Source organism: Bombyx mori, chromosome 11 (assembly GCF_030269925.1).
Source record: "Bombyx mori chromosome 11, ASM3026992v2".
NCBI lineage: Eukaryota > Metazoa > Arthropoda > Insecta > Lepidoptera > Bombycidae > Bombyx > Bombyx mori.
In genome coordinates, this window is record NC_085117.1 from 12,851,639 (window position 1) to 12,871,262 (window position 19,624).

Below are 19,624 nucleotides of genomic sequence, written 5' to 3' on the forward strand. Positions count from 1 at the left end.
TATCAGTGTTGAATTATATTATATTAATATTCAACGGGAACGATTAAAATTGATGACTAACAAATTTTGTTAACATGCCTTTATTTTAAGAAGTAATTTATCCATAATCCGTTTCTAGTAGTCGATCTTATATTACACTAATATCTGGTACCTACTTAATATTTTCATCTTACATTCGATAGGTTTCGGTACAGATTCAATACACAAATATTTATTTTGTACTATATCGGATATATATGTACTATTCACGACATATAAATATTAATTCTGTATTACATAATATATTATTACACTATACGATAATACTCTGTTATGAACATCGAGATTATATTAAATAGAAAAGACGCCATACATTCATAATATCTCGATGGTTATGAATTATCATATACCAGATAACTGATAGATATCAGTTATAATCTGATGTTTCCGAATTCACTGAGCTTCTTAATTACAAAAGAGTTTTTGTCTTATAAATGAAAAACCTTTATATTTAGATGAAAACCCATGTCTAACGAAGTATTAAACCTGAATGTATTATTTCCGCTGTATACAAAAGAGTAATATAGATATCAACATTGAAACAATAAGTTTTACATAGAGATGACATTACGATTATAATTATCTATGTCATATTATGATACCACACAAGTAAGCGCAGGAACTGATGTTTTTTACTGTTTCAAAAAATGCAGTAAATTAAAAAAAAAATTTTTCGTTATTTAATCGTTGGTAGCAAAAAGGAGCTATTCTATCTACGCGCGGACATGAACTTGAGCCCCCGACTCAACCTGAAGAACTTTCTGGACCTAGCAAGAGCAGTGCTTCGATGAATCTAACAACGGATCGGAATCGCTGAATGCACCACTTCGATAAAGCGGCACGACACGAGAGCCCTCTCATCGTGGCCGCCGGTAACTACATTCCCGATCCTGCGGACAGAATGGAAAGCAATCGACGTCACACCAAACACGTCATTTCGGATCCTCCCGATCCACTAACGGTGCTTTAAGGTACCTCAAGCACCGGTCATCGTTCTCGTCGAACCCGTCGTTTGCGACGAAGGGCTCGACGAGTTTAATCAACCCTCAGACACAGCCCACTGAGTTCTCACCGGATCTTCTCAGTGGGTCGCGTTCCGATCCGGTGGTAGATTCTGCGAAGCACGGCTCTTGCTAGGCTTTGTGTTAGCAACGTCGTCTGGTTTGAGCCCCGTGAGCTCACCAACTAGTTAAGGTTGCGCTGACATAGCCTCTCAAGGCTCTTAGCTAAGTAGGAATAAAAAAAAAGCTGAAAGCAGTGAAATGTTTTTTTTTCTTAAAAATACATGTGTCTCATGTTAAACAGAGTTCGAACTGTTTCGTATGATGACGTATATATGTCTCAGATAGAAAATACCCTCTGAATCTCTAACACAAGTTTAAATCGCAGACCCACAAAAAACATTTTTAACTATTGTTCAGACGTATTATTTACGTCCTCAATTTAAAATTTCTCACTAAGCCCTTTCTTCCCTTTTTAGATTCGACATTGGTCTAGAAGTCAATTTCACTCAATTTTCGTCGCTATAAAATGAATTCAAATGTTAGATTCTAAGTAAACACTAATATAAGCTGTTGCGTATACTTTAATTGGGTCAAAACAAATGTGACACGTGAAATAAGCGTGTCAGTGAGATACTCGTAAAATTACGAACTCTGACATTCACTTTGATACAGGTCATTGATAAAGGTGAGCGAATAAAATGGATATTTATGTTTTGTGCGATCAACACCTGGTTTAATTCATAAATATATAATTATGTATGTATTACTAAATCGGCTTTTTAAAACATATTTACGGCAAGAATTCTTTCCGCAGTCAATGAACCTACTCATATGACTAATTTAAATAGTTATTATTAAGTCAATTTAATGTAATTTATTTAATAATGAATATTGGGAAAATTATTCGAGTACAAAAAAATATATAAGCGGTATTACAAAGTGAAGCTAGACTCCGAATATTTTTCAGAGTACAGGTTCTGAGAATTTTGATTTTCAAACCTTCGCCAGCATAGGTAGGCGAAACCTGATGGTTCTTTCCGCATTCTCGGCTATATGAGCTTAGCCCACATAGAAATTCCAAGTGCATTGAGATTTTTTTATTTTAGTCGGTGCGGCATTTTTTTTTCTAGAAAAATTAAAAAGCTTAACGCTTGATGCTGCTTTTTGTCAACGACTAGTAGTAATTTTTAAGCCAATAAGAGTTTTTTGAATTAATTTGACCTTCCCACGCACTAGCTGAAAGCACCATGATAAGGTCCGTCAGTGTGTGTTATCAAACCGAATTTCTGTAATAAGTTTTTGTAGTCACTTTAACAGATAAATTACAGGAAAATATAGATATGAATTAAAATGTGAATCCACTCAACTGGACTTAACTTGTCATATGAAGCTGAAATCTCAGCTCTCACTGTTTTTGGGACATCTTATCATTCAAAAAAGAATGCATGACTGCTTTGTGATCGAAACAGTGGTGCTATATACCCGTGTGAACTCACAATACCCTATACCAACACTTGTAATGGCAATACATTAAATGTACGGGTTTTTATTCATGATTTTATAGTCCTTTGTGTCAGGTAAGTATTAATACGTATATTTTTTTTTTTTTTTTTAACAAAACTCGATTCGCCAAAACATTTCTTCCATACGGATTTCATCGCCGCTTAATCAAACCGCATTTATCTTGGATTGATATGACACGTTGTGTAATTTATCTATATATTAATACGTGAAGAAAAAACTTTGTATCCCTTTTTACGAAAATTGCGCGGACGGAGGAGTATGAAATTTTCCACACTTATAGAGAATATAGAGAAGAAGTGCACAATGCTAATATTTTTTTTTTAAATAATGCATGCAAGATACATTAAATCAATAAAAAAAACATTACACACACCACATACCATGTATTTGACGCACACACGCATGCATACTATTTATTGTCAAACTTTTGTTCTTGGCGCCTGTTGTCAAATTGAGAATAGATTAAATATTGTTTGTCTTTGTTAATATTTTTTATAATGTAGTCTTGGCGAAATTTGTGATAAGAGAAGTATAAAATACAATCATAATAGTGTACAAACTTACAATTCCAATTAATTATAATCGAATTTCGACTACTGCGGGACCTCTAGTATTTGAATAATGAACGAAGTCATCATATCATGCATCACATGGACACAGTTTTTGGTGGAGGTGTAATTTTATTTTTATTGTTTTTGTAGGCCCACCTGATGGTGAGTAGTCACCGGTGCTCATGGATGGTACTAATGCCAGGTGTACAGTCAAGCCGCTATCTGCTGCTGAGAGTTCTTCGAAAGCCATGTTTGAAGATGGACATGTAACAGTACTTTAGAAAGAACGTGGAGGGGAGTTCCTTCTAGAGCCGGATGGTACGTGGCAAAATAGGTCTTTGGAAACTAAGAAGAGCGCAGTGTTTCCAGCTAGCATGGATGAACACTGATGCGGTGGCGGCAGGTACGATAGTAGAAAGAACATGAAGGGAACATCATCTAGAACAATTCCTCAAAGCACTCCGTTAATGATCATTAAGATTTTCTATCAACATCATTGTCAGTAGTCTGTTGCCATCCACTGCTAGACTATCGAATTGCACGCCAATAAGCACAATCCTCGGCTACTCTCATTCACCTCTTACTATTCATCCTGAATAAATTATCACTCTATAAATTTTCTATACAAAATTATAATTTATTTCCACTCTTTAGACATGGTTTATTAGGACAAATACTGTAGGTTCAGTAGTATACGGCTGCCGCTCAGCCCTCGTAGGGACTATCGAGTGCCGGGTGCGGGGACTGTTGGTCCGGTGGTGAAGCGGTGCAAGGTGGCTCCTGTGCGCCGCTCACGGTGTGTCTCCCGAGACGAGGTTCTACGGGATTTTCCCGGGGATGAAATCCCGTCTTAACATCAGTACGGGTACCGCCTAAGGCGAGACTTTCGGCGCGCATCGCGGTACCGTAAGTTTCGTGTAGTCGGTGTGGTGGAGCTCGATGGGGTTTAGTCGGTAGTCGTTCTGCGGGGCAAGTGCTTCGCGCGCCTTTTTCAAGGCGTAGTCTCCTGTGAGAAATTGGGGGAGGTGAAGGACCTCGTTCCTTCTCTTCTCCCCTTCTTCCTCTCGGGAGGCGCCGGAGTCCGACATAACCCGGTCCGTTACCCCCCTCGACCGGGTATCCGTAAATGGATTCCCCAGCGTTAAAAAAAAAAAAAAAGGTTCAGTAGTATACAAGTGTTACAGTTATCGAGGATTGAATATAGGGAGTAATGTTAGTTTCCACTATTTTGGCCACCCCACCCAAAATACAGTATAATGTTTTTCCGTGATATTAAATGTTTTGTGTGCAAATGTATGAGTAATAAATTACGTAAAGTATAATTTATTATTTCATCGAATTCTATGAAGTTAATTTAAGTTAATCATATTTCGCTGCATAAATTTGGAAATATATCAATTTTGTCGTTGATTTGAGCTGCGTCTGAAGATTCTTCTGCGATGTAGTCTGTTTGACTGATCTTCTTATAGGATTTGAAGAAACGACTGTACCTAGAAAATAATTTAAGAAGATTTAGTATATCGCTGTTGCTTAATATGCCTCACTGAATCCTCGATAAGGAGCTGCAGCTAAATTTGCAACAGCATACATTTTACATTAAAGTGGTTGAGTTTTTACTGGTGGTAGGGCGATTTGTGAGTCTGCGCGGGTCGGTACCTTAAGCATTTTTCGGAGCTTAAGCTTCCGTTTCTAGGGAGCGCGCGGGTATATTTTTTGGGCCCTACCCACTAAATGAATCCCCTTGCACTCTCTCAGCCGACGTCCGATCTCCCCCCAGGGTCAGAACGCAGGCAGAGTAGGGGGGTTCCCGCGGTCAACACTACTACCAGATTCGTGGCGCCACCTCTAGGACGCCCGACCGACACCGCGACGGGTCGTCGAGGCGATAGTCGACGAATCTACGTCGGCCGTCTCGGTACGGCAGCCCGACAGGCCGCCCCAGGCGGTGGCACTTGTGTTCTGGAATACCCCGCTAGAGCAGAACCAATTTGCCAGCTCGGAACGTGATACACCGCAAAACCGGTTGCTCTAACACAGCAATTCTATAGAACCGCTATCATGCAGCACGATAGAGCGCAGGTAGCGTGCCGCGCGGTCTCGCCCCCTCAGGTCGGGCTCCATCACCCTGCCTATTACTACCGTGAAGCAGTTATGCGTTTCGGTTTGAAGGGTGGCGCAGCCGTTGTGCTGTAAAAATTGAGACTTAGAATCATGTCAGTAGGTGCGTGGTGGCATTACGATGTTGATGTCCCTTGGCTCCGGTAACCATTTAACACCAAGTGAGTTTCCATCTCGTCAATCTACCTAAGCAATAACATAGACAATACAGTGAAGTGTCTGTGTCATGATATAGTCATGTGTGTGTATTTTAAAGGGGTAAGGGTGTTAATGTGTTTGTTATGGAGGTAAATGGACGACTAAGTGTTATTTCAGTAAATCCTCAGCATCTTGCGAAGTGTCTTTGAATAGCCATTGTTACTAAGTATGTATGTTTGTATTGTCATATTGAAACGCATTTGTGGAGATTCGGGTTGGATATATTTTGGAAAAAAATAATTAAAATTTCGTGGATAACTACTTCAAGTCTGTCCATCTGTTGAGCAGAACGGTGAAAAACTTACTAGTTTGGATATTTTGTTTGAGCACATGTTCATACACAGAGATACATGATGTGCCCATTCCGATAGAGGCACCCGTCACGCGCGGACGTGCTCATCGACCACTCGATCGCCCGGCCTTTGTTCGCCCGGCTTTTGTTAGCCCGGCCATTGTTCGCGCGGCCTGTGTTCGTGGTACATCTGCCGACTAAGTGCTCTTCCTGGAAGTTTTTATTTGTTTTGTTTCCTTTTGTTATTTCTGTGTTCGTGGTACATCTGCCGACAAACTGTCTTCCTGGAAGTGTTTAATTGTTTTGTTTCTTTTTGTTATTTCCGTTTTGTTGTGATTTTTCTTTGTCCTGCAGTAATCGTGCCGCATCGCCACCTGTGTTCAATAGAACCGCTCAGGTCCGAGAAGTTGGGGCCTCGCCGCAAGGCGAGTGTTTTCTAAGACCCAGGGTAGCCCCACCTGGGCACGTAGACATCATGGACGCTGTATTTGCGGAATTTCTCCGGCTTCGCTACCCAAAGCTCACTTCCGAGTTTCAGGCCTTCAAGGCCGATCACACTGCGAGCCCTCTCGTGAACTCCACCGAGCTCACTGCTCCTGCGTCGCCTGTACCTGCGTGCAAAGCTTCTGCATCGAGCACCGCAGCCTCCGTCGTGCCTGCCGTTCCCGCGTCGCCTATACTGGCGAGTAAAACTGCTGCGTCGTCCGCCGTGGTCACCGTTCCAGCAGCGCGATCATCCGCGGCCTCCGTCGCGCCGTCCAAAACACCTACTCGTAGGTCACCTGCGCCCGCCTCCTCGTCCTCCGACTCTGACTCGGAGATGGAGGTCGACCTCGCTCCCGCCTCATCGACGGATGGATTCACCCTGGTGCAAAAGGGTAAGAAGCGTGCCGCGGAGTCTCGAGCTCCCGCGGCCGCTAAAATTAGCAAAGCCGCGAACGCGTCGCGCCCCCGCCCTCAGACTCCCGTTGCGCCTCCAGCCCGTGCCACTCCGTCGCCGCGTCCGGTGGCACAAAATAAAGCCCAGACCCCTCCCCCGGTAATCCTTCAAGAGAAGGCAGCTTGGGAACGAGTTTCCCTGGCCCTTAAGGCCAAAAATATCAATTTTACGAATGCCCGTAACCTCGCGAACGGCATTCAAATTAAGGTTCGAACATCCGACGACCATAGGGCCCTCTCTTCTTACCTCCGTAAGGAGCGTATAAGTTTCCACACATATACGCTCCAGGAGGAGCGCGAACTCCGTGCCGTTATACGTGGCATCCCTAAAGAGTTGGATGCCGAGCTCGTCAAGGCCGACCTTCTCGAACAAGGCCTACCGGTTAACTCCGTACACCGCATGCACACAGGCCGCGGAAGGGAGCCATATAATATGGTTCTCGTCGCCCTCCAGCCTACCCCCGAGGGTAAGCAAATATTCAACATCCGAACGGTCTGTAGCCTTTCCGGAATCGCAGTCGAAACCCCACACAAGAAAGGCACACCTAGCCAGTGCCATAACTGCCAATTATACGGGCATTCTTCCCGTAACTGTCACGCGCGCCCCCGATGCGTCAAGTGCTTAGGCGATCACGCCACGGCCCTATGCACTCGCGATCAAAAAACCGCGACAGAACCGCCTAGCTGCGTCCTGTGTCGAACACAGGGTCACCCCGCAAATTACCGCGGATGCCCCCGAGCCCCGAAAATAAATCGCCGCGTCGCCCGCCAAAACCGCCTCCGAGCTTCCGGCCCAGACATCAAAGCCTCGGCACCCTCTGTGTCGCAGGCTAAGCCAGCGTTCGTTCCGGCGCCGGTGCCCAGTGTCTCGGCCTGGGCGAAACCGCTGCCGTACATGAACACGGCTACAACTCCCTCCTCCGCGATTCGTCCCGCCCCCGCGACTCGTCCCTCTCCCGCGACTTGCCCTCCGACCGCGTCCGACAATCTCGCTTTAGCGATCGACTTCTTTCAGTCGATCAACTTTGAGCGCGTTAACGCTTTGGGCGACGCCATTCGCTCTGCCTCCACTGCACAACACTTTATCGCCGTTGTGCAAGAATACGCCGACGTATACGCGTCATTAAATACGTACGTCCTCCCCTCACTCCGCCGGTAATCAATGGCGTATATTAGTAGAATAAAGCCCCTATCCGTAACGATAGGATTTTTTAACGCTTACGGTCTCGCAAATCAGCGTGATCAGGTTTCTGACTTTTTGCGTGACCATCAAATTGATATCTTTTTAGTGCAGGAGACCCTACTTAAGCCCGCGCGCCGTGACCCTAAAATCGCGAACTATAACATGGTCAGGAACGACAGGCTCTCTGCTCGTGGTGGTGGCACCGTCATTTACTATAGAAGAGCCCTGCATTGCGTCCCACTCGATCCTCCCGCGCTCGCTAATATCGAAGCATCAGTGTGCCGAATCTCACTGACGGGACACGCGCCGATCGTTATCGCGTCCGTTTATCTTCCACCGGATAAGATCGTTCTAAGCAGTGATATCGAGGCGCTGCTCGGCATGGGGAGCTCTGTCATTCTGGCGGACGACCTAAATTGTAAACACATTAGGTGGAACTCACACACCACAACCCCGAATGGCAGGCGGCTTGACGCGTTAGTCGATAATCTCGCCTTCGATATCGTCGCTCCGCTAACCCCGACTCACTACCCGCTAAATATCGCGCATCGCCCGGATATACTCGACATAGCGTTATTAAAAAACGTAACTCTGCGCTTACACTCGATCGAAGTAGTTTCAGAGTTAGATTCAGACCACCGTCCCGTCGTTATGAAGCTCGGTCGCGCTTCCGATTCCGTTCCCGTCACGAGGACTGTGGTGGATTGGCACACGCTGGGCATCAGCCTGGCTGAATCTGATCCACCATCGCTACCGTTTAGCCCGGACTCTACCCCGTCTCCTCAGGATACCGCTGAAGCCATAGACATCTTAACGTCACACATCACCTCGACATTAGATAGGTCATCGAAACAAGTTGTAGCGGAGGACTTCCTTCACCGCTTCAAATTGTCCGACGATATTAGGGAACTCCTTAGAGCTAAGAACGCCTCGATACGCGCCTACGACAGGTATCCTACCGCGGAAAATCGTATTCGAATGCGTGCCCTACAACGCGACGTAAAGTCTCGCATCGCCGAAGTCCGAGATGCCAGATGGTCTGATTTCTTAGAAGGACTCGCGCCCTCCCAAAGGTCTTACTACCGCTTAGCTCGTACTCTCAAATCGGATACGGTAGTAACTATGCCCCCCCTCGTAGGCCCCTCAGGCCGACTCACGGCGTTCGATGATGACGAAAAAGCAGAGCTGCTGGCCGATACATTGCAAACCCAGTGCACGCCCAGCACTCAATCCGTGAACCCTGTGCATGTAGAATTAGTAGACAGTGAGGTAGAACGCAGAGCCTCCTTGCCACCCTCTGATGTGTTACCACCCGTCACCCCGATGGAAGTTAAAGACTTGATCAAAGACCTACGTCCTCGCAAGGCTCCCGGTTCCGACGGTATATCCAACCGCGTTATTAAACTTCTACCCGTCCAACTCATCGTGATGTTGGCATCTATTTTCAATGCCGCTATGGCGAACTGTATCTTTCCCGCGGTGTGGAAAGAAGCGGACGTTATCGGCATACATAAACCCGGTAAACCAAAAAATCATCCGACGAGCTACCGCCCGATTAGCCTCCTCATGTCTCTAGGCAAACTGTATGAGCGTCTGCTCTACAAACGCCTCAGAGACTTCGTCTCATCCAAGGGCATTCTCATCGATGAACAATTCGGATTCCGTACAAATCACTCATGCGTTCAACAGGTGCACCGCCTCACGGAGCACATTCTTGTGGGGCTTAATCGACCAAAACCGTTATACACGGGAGCTCTCTTCTTCGACGTCGCAAAAGCGTTCGACAAAGTCTGGCACAACGGTTTGATTTTCAAACTATTCAACATGGGTGTGCCGGATAGTCTCGTGCTCATCATACGGGACTTCTTGTCGAACCGCTCTTTTCGATATCGAGTCGAGGGAACCCGCTCCTCCCCACGACCTCTCACAGCTGGAGTCCCGCAAGGCTCTGTCCTCTCACCCCTCCTATTTAGCTTATTCGTTAACGATATTCCCCGGTCGCCGCCGACCCATTTAGCTTTATTCGCCGACGACACGACTGTTTACTATTCCAGTAGAAACAAGTCCCTAATCGCGAAGAAGCTTCAGAGCGCAGCCCTAGCCCTAGGACAGTGGTTCCGAAAATGGCGCATAGACATCAACCCAGCGAAAAGTACTGCGGTGCTCTTTCAGAGGGGAAGCTCCGCACGGATTTCCTCCCGTATTAGGAGGAGGAATCTCACACCCCCGATTACTCTCTTTAGTCAATCCATACCCTGGGCCAGGAAGGTCAAGTACCTGGGCGTTACCCTGGATGCATCGATGACATTCCGCCCGCATATAAAATCAGTCCGTGACCGTGCCGCGTTTATTCTCGGTAGACTCTACCCCATGATTTGTAAGCGGAGTAAAATGTCCCTTCGGAACAAGGTGACACTTTACAAAACTTGCATAAGGCCCGTCATGACTTACGCGAGTGTGGTGTTCGCTCACGCGGCCCGCACGCACATAGACACCCTTCAATCTCTACAATCCCGCTTTTGCAGGTTAGCCGTCGGAGCTCCGTGGTTCGTGAGGAACGTTGACCTACACGACGACCTGGGCCTCGAATCTATACAGAAATACATGAAGTCAGCGTCGGAACGGTACTTCGATAAGGCTATGCGTCATGATAATCGCCTTATCGTAGCCGCCGCTGACTACTCCCCGAATCCTGATCATGCAGGAGCCAGTCACCGTCGACGCCCTAGACACGTCCTTACGGATCCATCAGATCCAATAACCTTCGCACTAGACGCCTTCAGCTCTAGGAGCAGGCTTAGGGACCTCGGTAACCGTACTCGTCGAACTCGACAAAGAGTTCGCCGTGCAACCTAACCCATGAATCAGCTCGCTGAGTTTCTCGCCGGATCTTCTCAGCGGGTCGCGATTCCGATCCGGTAGTAGATTCATTCGCGAAGCAGCTGCTCTTGAATTGTTAGGTCTCCTTCGGAGGCGCTCGGGTAGCTGTTAGCAAATCCCACCCCTCCTGGCTGAGCCTTTGCTCGCCCACCTGTCCTGGTGAAACTGGAAAGGCCTCCGGGCCACCAGTAATCCTTCAATCATAAAAAAAAAAAAAAAAAAAAAAAAAAAAAAAAAAAAAAAAAAAAAACATGATGTGCTCCGAACGAAAAAGAAAAAGTTATAAAAGAAGAATGTGTTATATTACCAATAGATAATACTCCCTTTAGTAATAGTGACTAGCAGTAGATATTAATTTTCAAATACTGGATTGTAACAGTTTATGACACAATACAAAACGATGCCGCTTTTTTATTTAATAAAAATATAATAAAAACTAGCTTAAAGTTTATTATAAAAAAAAGAACATAATATGTATTCCTAACTTAAAAGTACATGCTATTATCCGCAACATGCTTCGTCAAAAAGTACAATACTTACTTTCAGTTACAAGCGTCGTCATAATCCCGCTTGTGTTATTTAATTGAGATTGTTTTTACGATTTCAATAAGCTATCACAATATCAGGTTAAGTAGTAAAAGTAGTTTTAAATCGAAACTTGCGAGAATCTAAAAAAAATATTAAAATATACCTGTTCAAATTCAATGTAAAAAGTTAATATAACAAAAAACCAGACTACATTTAAATATATACGAACTAAAAGCAAAAAACGGGCTTTTTTAATAATGCCGCCCGAACAGTTAAGTCGAAATTTCAAACTTCTGATATTTTAGTGTGCATTTCTCATTCGGGACTTAAATGATAAATTAATTCTCGACATTCAGTATACACATGCCTTCTCCTAACCATTAACATTTATAAAATAAAAATAAGATAAAATAAGATAAAAAAAATCACTAGACGCTAGGAATTAGCGCTTCATAACTTTTGTATTCAAATACATTACCTTTGCGTCGTATCTGTTTTTTTCTTCTTTTTTTTTACCTAAGCTGATAGCCTTGAGAGGCTCACGGGGCTCAAACCGGAGTGATGCTAACACTGACAAGAGCAGAATCTACCACCGGATCGGAAACTCAGTGGGCTGTGTCTATGGCTTAATTTGCTCGTTGAGCCCTTCGTCGCAAGCGACGGGTTATCTGTAATAAAAGAACCAACCACGAAATATGACTAACTTCTTTTTTTGTGTCACATCAGTCTCGATAAACAGTCATAATTTACGACCATTACGAACGTTTTACTTTATGCTTGATGTCTTTGAATATCAATTTAATTTAATTATTCCGTATGCATATATCCGACCGCAGCGACCTTGGAGCTATCCCCATCGTACCATAACTAGTTCACTCAACCAGTTGTTTGCTTAAAACAACTATAAAGAGTAATTACAACATAAAATAAATTAGCTTTTAATTTCCCTATTCGTTGTAGATTTATTTTTTCAGCGTCACTACTGCTACAGTGTTATAATACAATAAAAATAAGTATAAATCGGAATTCATAAATAATCTTCATAAAAAAACGAATTTACAGATTTTGAAACCATGAAATTACTAATTTTTGTCTATCGGAATATTGACTAATATTTGCGTTTGGTGATATTTGTGTGTGTCAAATATAAAGACGAAAAAGCTGGTGTTTCTTGAAGCATAAAATGGCAATCTTGAAAGAGAATTTAATTCTGTCTGTAAGCCCGTCACAGACAACGACAAACACATTTGTAAGTATGACCATCCTGCCTATTTCTGCTGAGAAATTTGTTTTTAGGGTGATATAGACCTTATATAGTCTAACTGAAACTCCAAATTCATATATTAATATATTTAGGTGACGGAATGATATAATTTTGCGACATGATGTAAAGTCACGTGACGTGAACGTCACGGCAGTTCCACCATTCGAACTAAACCGAATGAATTTTTCACGGCCACTAAAATTACTTTGTTAATTTTCTAAAAAAAATATCACTTGTTTGTTGAGCGTGAAACTTTAATTTCATTTACAATTTTAAGAAAAACCGATCTCGTAAATTTTGTTGTATTAACTCGGTGTGATATACAAACGATTATCCACTATGTAGGTTGTCTTGTTGACTTTTTTTAGTTAATCACTACTAGCTATTTCGAATACTGGTTTTTTAAGCAGACCAATAGATGGCTCTTGGTAATTAATTGACAAGTGCTAAGTATTATTTAATGATTAGATACTATGGGCATTTTTTAGTCTTTTATCCGAAAGCGAATGTCTACATGTGTTACAAAACGTAGTACTGTTATACTGATCTTGGTTTGCTGGTTTGTGAAGCTATGATTATATGCTATAATTTTAAATTAAGTCATTTTTTTTAAATAATTGGCTCATTAAAAAGAAGTATTTATATTTTAAGTGGCAAATCAAATTTTAGCGTAGCGTGAGCTCTCACGGGATAGGCTTAGGCAAAATACTAGGTTGTGTCTATTGCAAAGGAATCATGCATTCAGGCTTACGCCACCCACCTTGAGATATAAGTTCTAAGGTCTCAGTAAAGTTACAACGGCTACCCCACCCTTCAAACCGAAACGCATTGCGGCTTCACGGTAGAAATAGGCGAGGTGGTGGTACCTACCCGTGCGGACTCACAAGAGGTCCTACCACTAGTAATTACGCAAATTATAATTTTGCGGGTTTGATTGCACATTACACGATGCTATTCCTTCACCGTGGAAGTCAATCGTGAACATTTGTTAAGTACGTATTTCATTAGAAAAATTAGTAGCTACCGGCGGGATTCCAACACCGTTGCATCTTCTTGTTAGCTTAAGGTAGAAGTATGGATATTGTGGTACATGTAGGTTCCGGTAACGAACTAGCACTTAATGTACGGCTGTTGGTAGCGTTCAGGTTCGATATCTACAGGTTCTTCTTCCCAGTCGTACACTCTTGACGGAGTGGTCGTGATTATGTATTGTCTTTATTCCTTGGTTGCGGCTTTTGCGAGGCTTCTCAATCTCTCTCTATCTGTGGCGGTGCGTGTACATTCAATAAGGGAACACTTCGCAGATGACTTAACAAAGTCTGCCCATCTTGTGGGTGATCGGCCGCGAGAGCGTTGACCGTCAACTCTTCCTTGAACCATTAATCGTTCCAATAAGCTTTCGTTACGGATGGTATGTTCAAACATATTAAGGATTTGCAATTTCCCAATCGACGAAAGCCTTTGTTTGATTTGGAGCTCTTTCAGGATGGAAACATCGGTGCGGTGAGCAGTCCATTTTATCCTCTGCAAGTGTCTCCAGCACCACAGCTCAAGGGCGGCAATCTCTTCACGATAGTTTTGGTGGATCGTCCAAGTTTCTGCTCCATATAGGAATATAGGATATATTAAGTATCTCACTAAGCGAACCTTGGTGTTTTTAGTTATCCGGCAATTTTTCTATATTTTTATGAGCTTTAGCATGGCTGATCGTGTCACGGCACAAACGTCTTTAATTTCCTCTTCGCAACTTCCAGTATATGTGATTGTGTAGATCTAACCCTGGACAACTTCGCAATCTGCTATTTCATGTAAATCAGATAGATTGTTATTCTTACGGTCCACCACCATCATTTTAGTTTCATCGCGGTTTATGTCGAGGCCAAAGTCGAAACTGGTTATTTCCAGAAGCAAAATAACACGTTCTACGTCTGCTTGGGACGTTGGAAAAAGAGTAGATTGAATTAAATTACAGCACTAACTACCACGAACGACAAGCTGCGCGTATTTCTCACATCACGCCAAAACGTGACGGGTTTTCTCTACTTGTGTAATGTATTTTGTAAGAATAATACGTGCATTATTATCGGTGGCAACTTACGGTGTTGTCTTGTAACTGGCATTTTCATTTTGCTAATAATCGTTGATTTTGGTAAGACAGCCATAACTTTAAACAAATTAACAACTGAAGCTGATTGATTCGTCTGAATAGTAAAGTCTTCTTTTTTTGTATTTTTCTTGATAATTGGTTCGTTCGTGCATTCGAAACGCCCACGCGGGTTTAATACAGCGCATAAAGTATTACAAGGTCTTCTGTATTTTTATAGCCTCAGCAACCTTGTCATCTTCACTTAATTCTTGAAGATAGGAAGTAAACTAGATCATTTTACGAATATGTATGTTATTTATTGGTATTCGAAAAGTTGAAACTTTGATTTTTTTTAAACGAAATAAATAGATGCTTTTTGAACGTTTTCTTTAAATATCAGTTGTATATATAGTCTAGAGGCATCACGAAGATTCATATTTTTATAATATGCCTATTGAAATATTTGTAGAGTTTATGTCAAATACGACCCTCAGAGATGAGGAGCAGGACTCGAGGAGTAGGATTATTATAAACAATATACAAATGTATCTATATTGTATTGAATAGATTTCTAGATCAAGTTTCTTAGTATATGTGAGCACCCATAGTAAGTCCTCTATTCCTATATCTGGTCCAATTATTTCGTCTAATTCATATTGTAAGAAGAAATAGTGTGATTAAACAGTGCGTTACGTGCTTCACACGTAATCAGACTACCGTATTTCGACAAAATCAACCTTTTAATGTATACTTGTTAGAATTACGAAAATAAAATATGATATAGTACAGGCATATATCAGACAAATATCGTAAAATCGCTTTTTTTAATGATTTTCCAACTTAGAGTGGAGAGATTTAATCGATATTTTCCATGAAATTGTCGCAACCCTATAACTCTGTATATTAAATTGTGTTAAAAATAGTAAGTACTACGACTAAATCGTGTCCTCATTTTATTTATTTTATACCCAAATTGACATTAAGATTCGTGAGATCTAATCAAGACACTTATATGTAGATGATACAGGGTAACCACCTACGAATTCTGTTATTTTAATTTTTCGAATTCAAGTGATATAAAAAATAGAAAAGAAAAAGAACACGGTGCACATTTCTCCACATGAATTCTAAGCATGAAGTATAATTTAGAATAATCGTTTTAAGTTTGACACTTATTATAAATCCATTTCTTAGGAGGCTTAGATTTTAACGGATTAAAAATGGCATAGTCGTAAACAAAAGAAAATTAAAGCGCAAAAAAAAAAAATGTGAACAAGAGGATACAAAAAAAAAACTAGACGTGTAAACACGAATGTTAATGTCTGACACCTACTCTTTGTAACTTCCGCAATCACGAACATAGATAGATTAAGCGAGAGGTAATCGAATTTGTGAAAGAAATAATAAAAAAAAAGCATGAAAAATAGGTTTTTTTTAAATGCGTTATTTCTTACCCTTCGTTTTAAGTAAAGAGTTTTAATAAAATTAGGAATATCCGTCGCCAGTCATCTCGGACTGCAACATTTACCTCCCCATCTTCCCGCTATAGCAGCAACTAGACTATTTCCTAACTTTATAATCGCTAACCTTTTAATTCTTTTTTTGAGTTGACACAATATGCACGATTCATATTTTTGTCAAGAGGCTTGTGGGGGGTAGCCATCATACAACGCAAGATAATTGACAGATGCCTGACATTTCATTTACGCTGACATTTCGCTTACGATATTTTCAAGATAAAGCGCATATATACAAGTTCCGAACAACAACATTCGGACCGTCGGTCTACCGAGCAATATCATCCGCTCGGTGGAAGATCTTCCCTTTGTCGTTAAACTTCCCAAAAGGCTAACCTAATGAGTTTCGCAGCGGATCTTTTCAGTGAATCGCGATTCAAATCCGGTACTAGGTTCAACGAAGCACTGCTCTTGCTTGACGCGGACGTCAGCTAGTTCTCTCTGTTAATAAGGTAAAGTTCGATGAGCAAACTTATCTATGATTATATGAGAGAACTGATATATGTCAGAATATAATGTTAATTTGAAAATTATAATATACTATTGAACTACTAAATTGTTTCTAATTATGCACGTCCTAACAGGTTATGGGCCCAGGACGTTGCAGAAAGTGAAATAGAAATGATTTAACGATTAATTGTTTTAATAGGCGTAATCCGTTGTATCAATTATTTCCTGATTTTTTTTTGAAGTTGAAGAAACTACAAAATGACTTCTAATATTAAGATTGATCGACTTACGGGTGATAACTATGACACCTGGGAGATTCACATGCGAGCTATTCTGAAGAAGAATGATTTGTGGGAATACGTATCAGGAAAAATACCTAAACCAATACATTCAGATTCTAAATATTCTGAATGGAATAAAATGGACGGAAAAGCCGAATCGGACATATTGTTAGCTGTCAGCCCGAGCACTTCGCAGATGACTTAATAAAGTCTGTCCATCTTGTGGGTGATCGCCTTCAACTCTTCCTTGAACCATTAATCGTTCCAATGAGCTTTCGTTACGGATGATATGTTCAAACATATTAAGGATTCGCAATTTCCCAATCGACAAAAGCTTTTGTTTGATTTGGAGTTCTTTCAGGATGGAATCATTGAGTGCGATGAGCAGTCCATTTTATCCTCAGCAAGTGTCTCCAGCACCACAGCTCAAGGGTGGCAATCTCTTCACGATAGTTTTGGTGGATCGTCCAAGTTTCTGCTCCATATAGGAATATAGGATATATTAAGTATCTCACTAAGCGAACCTTGGTGTTTTTAGTTATGCGGTGAATTTTCCATATTTTTGTCAGTGCCGCTGATCGTGTCACGGCACAAACGTCTTTAATTTCTTCTTCACAACTTCCAGTATGTGTGATTGTGTAGATCTAACTCGTGTAAATCGTGTAAATCAGATAGATTGTTATCCTTACGGTCCACCACCATCATTTCAGTTTTACCGCGGCTTATGGCGAGGCTAAAGTCGGAACTGATTATTTCCAGAAGCAAAATAACACGTTCTACGTCTGCTTGGGACGTTGGAAAAAGAGTAGATTGAATTAAATTACAGCACTAACTACCACGAATGACAAGCTGGATACTGCTTTCAACAAACGCGTATTTCTCACATCACGCCAAAACGGGACCGGTTTTCCCTACTCGTGAAAACCGGTAAAATACATTATTTTGTAAGTATGATACGTGCATTATTATCGGTGGCAGCTTACGGTGTTGTCTTGTAACAGGCATTTTCATTTTGCTAATAATCGTTGATTTTGGCAAGACAGCCATAACTTTAAACAAATTAACAACTGAAGCTGATTGATTCGTCTGAATAGTAAAGTCTTCTTTTTTTGTATTTTTCTTGATAATTGGTTCGTTCGTGCATTCGAAACGCCCACGCGGGTTTAATACAGCGCATAAAGTATTACAAGGTCTTCTGTATTTTTATAGCCTCAGCAACCTTGTCATCTTCACTTAATTCTTGAAGATAGGAAGTAAACTAGATCATTTTACGAATATGTATGTTATTTATTGGTATTCGAAAAGTTGAAACTTTGATTTTTTTTAAACGAAATAAATAGATGCTTTTTGAACGTTTTCTTTAAATATCAGTTGTAGATATAGTCTAGCGGCATCACGAAGATTCATATTTTTATAATATGCCTATTGAAATATTTGTAGAGTTTATGTCAAATATAAAACAAACAAAAAAATACAATTTCAGTATATTGTTTCCTTATTTACATTTAAAATATTTCTTATTATTTAATTGTAAGCTTATGAATGGAAGTGGACACGACCCTCAGAGATGAGGAGCAGGACTCAAGAAGGAGGATTATTATAAGCGACACACATATGTATCTAGATATTGTACTGAATACTATGATTTCTAGATCAAGTTTCTTAGTTTATGTGAGCACCCATAGTAAGTCCTCTATTCCTATATCTGGTCCAATTATTTCGTCTGATTCATATTGTAAGAAGAATTAGTGTGATTAAACAGTGCGTTACGTGCTTCATACGTAATCAGACTACCGTATTTCGACAAAATCAACCCTTTTAATGTATACTTGTTAGAACTACGAAAATAAAATATGATATAGTACAGGCATATATCAGACAAGTATAACTAGCGTAAAATCGATTTTTTTAACGATTTTCCAACTTAGAGAGATTTAATCGATATTTTCCATGAAATTGTCGCAACCCTATAACTATGTACATTCAATTGTGTTAAAAATAGTAAGTACTACGATTAAATCGTGTCCTCATTTTATTTATTTTATACCCAAATTGACATTAAGATTCGTGAGATCTAATCAAGACACTTATATACAGATGATACAGGGTGACCACCAACGAATTCTGTTATTTTAATTTTTCGAATTCAAGTGATATAAAAAATACGCATGTATGTGTTTAAGTTATTACTGAACTGTATTGTGAAACTAAAAAAAAAAGGAAAGAAAAAGAACACGGTGCACGTTTCTCCACATGAATTCTAAGCATGAAATACCTATAATTTAGAATAATCGTTTTAAGTTTGACACTTATTATAAACCTATTTGTTAGGAGGCTTTGATTCTGACGGATTAAAAATGGCATAGTCGTAAACAAAAGAAAATTAAAGCGCCAAAAAAATAAATGTGAACAAGAGAATACAAAAAAAAAAAAACTAGACGTGTAAACACGAATGTTAGTGTCTGACACCTACTCTTTGTAACTTCCGCAATCACGAACATAGATAGATTAAGCGAGAGGTAATCGAATTTGTGAAAGAAATAATAAAAAAAAAGCATGAAAAATAGGTTTTTTTTAAATGCGTTATTTCTTGCCCTTCGTTTTAAGTAAAGAGTTTTAATAAAATTAGGAATATCCGTCGCCAGTCATCTCGGACTGCAACATTTACCTCCCCATCTTCCCGCTATAGCAGCAACTAGACTATTTCCTAACTTTATAATCGCTAACCTTTTAATTCATTTTAATGTTGTCAATAACCTTGAAACATCTC